Here is a 6,774-nt window from a genome sequence, read left to right as displayed (position 1 = left end):
TTATTTTATGTCTTTTTATCATGTATCCATTTTTATCAGACCTCTTTTGCTCATTTTATCCTAATTTATCTCACTGTTTACATTTGATCCATGTACTGTTATTATTCTACTAATAATATGCCGTTTTTCTAACCATAGTCAATGGGGACATCCATACACATCCCTGATATATCAGGCCGAAAATATGGCAGAATGTTCCATTAAAGACATGGGATAGAAACATCGCGCTCCATACCAGGAAACAGTGGAGCCTTTGGAACGCAAACAAACAACATTTGCGTTTCATTCCGCCGGAAACCATTGAGTCTATACCCGGCCAGAGATCTGTGTGCGCATTACATGACGTAACGTCACATCCGGCCAGGAAGTTAACAGCGTGTGGAACGCACGCTGCGCTCCACACCACCGGATATCGTCACCCGGCCAGAGATCTGGGTGCGCATCACATGACGTAACGTCACATCCGGCCAGGAAGCTAACAGCGTGTGGAACGCACGCTGCGCTCCACACCACCGGATATCGTCATTTGCCGAAACCGGAAGTCACGGATCAGACGGCGATTGGACAATAGTTTCTGTGTTGTCACTAGCTGTGTCTTTTTCATTGGATGGGAGGGGTATTTAAGGTGTAGTGTTTGGTCCACACACTATCTCCTTGATAAAGATTGCAGGCAGCAATCGAAAACGCGTTTGGAGTGTGTTTTTTTGGACCATTCCTGAGAGGACTTTGGACCCTTTGGCATTGTAAACCGGTACCTGGACGGAGCGTGGACTGTTGGTTTTTCCGGGATCAATCCCGCTCAGCTTCAAGCCTGTTTTGAGAACTTTGATACCATCTCAGTTCTCCACCATAAACGGTACTATGCCAAGTGGCTCCATTTGCCTTTTTATTTGTATATATTTGTATGTTCAATAAATGGTTTTACACTATACCCCCAATCATTTTTCATTTTGGGTCACCACGATCACCTACTGAGGCCTTAAGGGACGCAGGTATCCACAACTACCTCCATCAGTGCGACAGCTACCCTTGGGACCTGCTTTTGAGCTTTCTAGATTTGGAGAAGAGGAACCCTTTCACCCTATAAGGGGCGTACGGTATTCCATAAATAGTCTTCCCTAGTTTTGGAGAAGAGGACCGCCCCTTGACCTATAGGGACGTATTGTTCGGCGCCAGTGGAGGAGATTTTGATACTCCTTCTTTCTGTGTATTCCTTCTGTGGTTTCTAGGGTTACCACTCCATCATTGTCACCCCACAAGGCAGCCAACCTAGCGCACATTCACCTCAAACTTATCTCTGTTTTGATAGCTGTAGGGATCTAGCCAGGAAGGGGGCACCTCCTACATTGTCCCTTGTTCTTTATCATCTGTGTAGCTCTTCTCCTCCATGACCTTAATTCTGCTTATAACCGCAGATGTCATGTAACATCCAACCACAACCCTGAGCAGTGGGATGCATTGAGGAGCCAAGAGAGTGTGCGGGCCGCTATCAGGGGGTGAGGGCAGCTGGAACTTCTGCCCCTGACCAAGAAAGAGAGGTCCAGGGCTGGCAGCATATTGTGGATCAACAGCCAGCCCTAAAGAGACAGCAATAGAATATTGAATTTGGCTTTGGGACGAAAAGCTAATCACAGCTTGCTGTAGGCACTCCTGATTGGTTGCCACTCCTTTAGCATCTATTGGCTCATAGCTGGCATTATATTTGACATGCCAGTGCTATCTCTACTTGTTTTCATATTTAGCTGGCTGCCAATCCGTGATCTCCAGGTAACTGTGGTCGATTCGGCAGGGAGCAGCAAGTGTAAGCACCGATAGGAGCTGTAGTGCTTAGAGGACATCTTATCTCCTGCCTGTAACCGGAGTACTGGGAATGGAGAAATAGCCTAGGAGGCAGCGCAGTCAGCAACTAATTACTGGGAATGGCTGACTATAGCTCAGCTAGGGTCAGCTCCCTGAGCCAGAATTGAGTGGATTGTCATGGAAGCCCTGGTCAGCCTAATAAAAGACTGCAGCTCTTCAGTGGTAGGTATGGCTCATTTCTGACAACCAGCACTATTGGGGTTGACATGAGGGTCAGTGGCACATTAAAAGGGGAAGGTGAGTCATATAGTATTAGAACTGTTAGGATGTCTAAAACTTTTCTAGAGCCAATGCAGAGTGTCACAGAGTAAGGAGCTCAAACAATCCCCTGTCTTCCATTGAGTGCAATGAGAGCTAGCCTGAAGTAATCTTTTCATCCTTATATGTATAAATAAGGCCCATAATAGACACCCATAAGCACCATTCACACTCTATAAGCACAGGGGCAAAATATTGGCCCCATGTATTAAAATGTTTCTGATTTTCTGATTTGTTAATTAATATTACTGTTCCCCACTGCTTTTCTTCTATTTTAATTCAACACTGAGGCGGTCACTGGAGAGCAATAGTGTTATAACACCTGATAGCAATGTTTGTTAGGTCCAAGCAGCGATGACAAATTGAAGGGTATTTTAATTTTCTACTGAAATTGGCACATGCAGAGTCTTTATTTTCTTAGTGTGGGTGGGGGGCTCTGCCTATTTTCTCAGTCTTCTAATGGCAGTCCTGTGCAGTCATCCAGAGAGGAGGAGCAGGCATCCAGAGAGGAGGAGCAGGCATCCAGAGAGAGGAGGACTTTGCGGCTGTCAGCCTGTCAGTGTGTATCATGGAAGCCAGGAGAGCCGAGAGAATTATAACGCAAATAATAACTTTCAAGTAAGTACAAGTCCTATTAAGGGGATAGGTCCTGGGAGTGAGGAGGTGGAGAAAGGATAACATTTGTGTTGGTATTATCTGTTTAAATGTTGAGACTATGCCTAGGCAGGAAAGTATACAACTATTGCGGATCTGCTAGGGAAATTGTGCACATATGCCATCAATGAATTTTGGGAGAACACTGGTACAATACTGGGTTGTGTGCATATGTGAATTTATATGGTTGGTACAAGCAAATGTTGGTCTGTCAGCTTTATGTTGGTATTATGAGAGAGAAATCACCTTGGTGGAATTGAATGCCATAACACTACAATTTTCTATTTGAGGACTCTGATACTAATATGCTGTTACAACTACCATAATATATGGTATAAAATATATGTGACTTAACGTGTAAGGGACATTACTGTGTGGCACAATGTGTAAAGGGCATTAAGGTGTGGAATGTGTGAGGGACATTACCGTGTTGCACAATATGTAAGGGTCATTACTGTGTGGTACAATGTGCAAGGAGTGTCACTGTGTGGCATATTTAAGGGTCATTGCTGTGGCATTATGGAATAAGGGACACTACTGTGTCGCTTAACATGAATACAGTGTACTACTGTTATGTAACGTGAATAAGCAATACTAATTTCAGTGCAATGTAAATAAGGTTGCACTACTGTGTACGGCCCTTCTTAGAGATACCACACCCATTTTTAGGTGCTGTCCCTTTCTACCTTGTCTGTATGTGTGTGTCTTTGTGGGGGGAGGGGCACTCACATTTTATACATTTTATACAACAGACAGTGGCGGGTGGCACTGGATTCCATTTTCAGTTGAGAACTGAATCCAGTGCCACCTGCCACTCTGTTGTATATGTCCATTTGCTAGAGGATTTTCTGTGGTCCTTTTACAGTATGTGATGAGGCAGCAGGGATTCTATGTGCGCCTTGGGACTTTTTGAATTGTTTTTTTTTTTTTTTTTACTCACATTTATCTTGCCTCCGGGCAACTGAGATGAAGTTATGCCACTGGATTGATGCGTGTGCTTCAAATACACTGGAATGTATTTTAGTTTGGTCCAGAGATTCTGCCACCTAAGGAGAACAATTCATATATTGTGTGTGTGCATATACTGAGTGTATCATACTACAGGAAAATGTGATAAAAAAAAATGACTGCATTATTCTTATGTACAAAACTCTGAAAAGCAAAACTTGCCAGATCTTGTACCCAATAAGATACGCTTTTCCAAGCACAGTTTTCCCTGGAGCATGTGCATGCACTTGACAATTCCAGGTCATAAACAAGGAAGTCCTTATCTCACAAAGGACAGCTCTCATCAGAAGAGCGACCACGGTGGGGGAGGGATGCTGTCGCCGCCATGGGGGGAGGAGGGATGCGCCTGCCGCCACAGGGGGTAGAGCTGCGGCCGCCAAATCGCTCCACCAAGGTGTGGATCCACCGTTCCCGCCGAACCACTCTACGAGTGTGGGGGGCTTTGAGACAATGGTTGGTGCGGGCGCCGCTCACCTGGCACCCGCCATATGTTCATTATATCTGATGGGTGTCAGTTAAAATGTCTATTAGCCTGAAAGGCATTTTATCTTATATTTTATATTTTATCTTATAGTTTATGACCAGCTTAAAACATACATCTTAATTAAAGTTAAACAGATATCTTCAAAATAATATACGTTTTCCCAAATAATTCTATAGATATGTGGTGCAAACACTGTATATTGCTATTTAGTAAATGCTAAGCTTGGTGACCTTAATATACAGTACTCTTATTTTTATAATGGAACTCTTAAAAGTCATGTCACAGGAAATATTTATGGTTGATCTGTATAAGTGCTTTGCGCAATAACTAATAATAAAATATAATTATTTAGTAAGCATTAGTGAAAGTTACATCAATGCAATGTTTACCGTTATATCTTAACATCTAAATTATTACTTTATCTCTCTCTTAGAGATAATCACACTTCACAGTATATTGCTTTAAATTTGGAAAGTAAAGAACATTGCAACTACCATTTTATATGTTCTACTTTTATTTCACCAAGCATTCACAGACTGAGCGAAAATCTATTGAATGTTACGGCTGAGTATTTTGTGTGGCTACGGAGATCTCACTAGGGCCTTATTTTGGTTCATTCTTTCTGACAAAATCCTTCTTAGATGGGCAAAATCATGTGCACTGCAGGTGGGGCAGATGTAACATGTGCAGAGAAAATTAGATTTGGGTGGGGTTTTACTTCAAAGTGAGATCTATATTGCAGTGTAAAAATAAAGCAGTCAGTATTTTCCCTGCACAGAAACAAAATGACTCACCCAAATCTAATTCTCTCTGCACATGTTACATCTGCCCCCCCTGCAGTGCACATGGTTTTGTCCATCTAAGAAGGATTTTGTCAGAAAGAATGAACCAAAATAAGGCCCTAAGGGACTTATTCAGACCTGATCACTGCTGTGTGAATTTGCAGAAGGCTGCAATAAGGTAATCGCTGCTGACGCATAGTATAAAACCCACCTCGTGTAAGTCTGTGAATGACTTCACCAATATCGCCAATCGCCGGCCAGCTGCAAATCCATAATGCAACTCACTCACCATCTAATGATATTCCCAGTCTGTGCAAGTGTGCATAACTCTGACCCTTCCACAACTCTGTGATAGAGACAGGCTGATCGAGTCCAGAGCTGATGTCATACACCCTCACTTTTAAAATTCCTTGGTATGCCTGCATTTATTCTGACACTCCCAGAAAACAGCCAGTTACCACCCACAAACAGTGGTTTCCAGTCAGCCATGTTGCGAGGGGATTGCGAAAAATGTAATAGCTCTTTTTTTTTACACTGTTTGGCCTTGAGCATGCGCGTTTCGATCCTTACACATGTGCAGACACATTCACACAACAAGTTTAAAATAGACTAAGTTTGAGCATCCATTAGTGGTGTATTTATAAGAGGTACTGGGTGTGCCGTGCACATTGGCCCCTGCATCCTGTTGGGGCCCTCACCGCACACCCAGCACCTATTTCTTCAATACATGCCTCTCAGTAATTATTCACTGTTAACTTTGCAAAAATCACCGGAAAAATGGTGTAGCGGCCAGTCTTCCAGCATTTTGCGCATACGCAGTAAAGAGACCCCCAGGAAAAATGGCCACTGACAGTAAAAGATACTGTGCACGAAGGTGTACTGTAGATTTACTAAAGTGTGCATTTTTAGAAATAGAGATGTTGCGCATACAAGCCAATCAGATTCTACTTATTTATATAGCACCTTCTAGTAGATAATAACTTGAATCTGATTGGTTGCTATGGGCAACGTTCAATTTGTTTCTCTGGGCAACAACTCCACTTCTATAAACCCACACTTTAGTAAATACACCCTGAAATGTTTCCGAAGCTTCCGCTCCATCTTCATGGGAGACCGAAAGAGTGCAAATGATTAATTTATACTATTTGATACCATTAATACTATAAATAAATTAAAAAATCAGTTAAAATAAATATGTTTAGAAACCAGATGTGTAAGGACACATATCTGTGTTCATGCACATACTTTAATATGTTATACTCTAATGCAGGAGTGCTTAAAAAGAACCTGACATTTAATATTATTGTAAAATATCAACGAGAAAAAAAAATAACAAAAAAATCTGTGAAAACATGGGATAGCAAAATGTCAGGATTTTTATTTTTTTAAACGTAAGTGTATGCCCCATTCCTGTCCTCATTGTAGATATAATTGGCTTGCCATTGCAACGGGCCTTTTGTTAACCTTTCATAGTGTATAGAGTAAGGAACTACAAGAGTTTTTTTTTCCCTTTAAATTACATTCTAAAACATTGCTAAAGGCAGTCATACCATGGAGTTAATCTCTTGTTAATAGTGATTAATTATATGCACAGTGCTGTATTTTTAACTCAGTTTATGTTTATCATTAAAATAAGTGTTCTTAAAAATAGATAATTAACCCCATACAATAACACAGGGTGGCAGGTAATAAGTCACACAATTGATTAACCCTTTCAATAAAATAAAC

Source organism: Crinia signifera, chromosome 4, assembly GCF_055691185.1.
Source record: "Crinia signifera chromosome 4, ASM5569118v1, whole genome shotgun sequence".
Taxonomy (NCBI): Eukaryota; Metazoa; Chordata; class Amphibia; order Anura; family Myobatrachidae; genus Crinia; species Crinia signifera.
The sequence above is the reverse complement of the archived record's forward strand: the minus strand, read 5'-3'. Positions refer to the sequence as shown.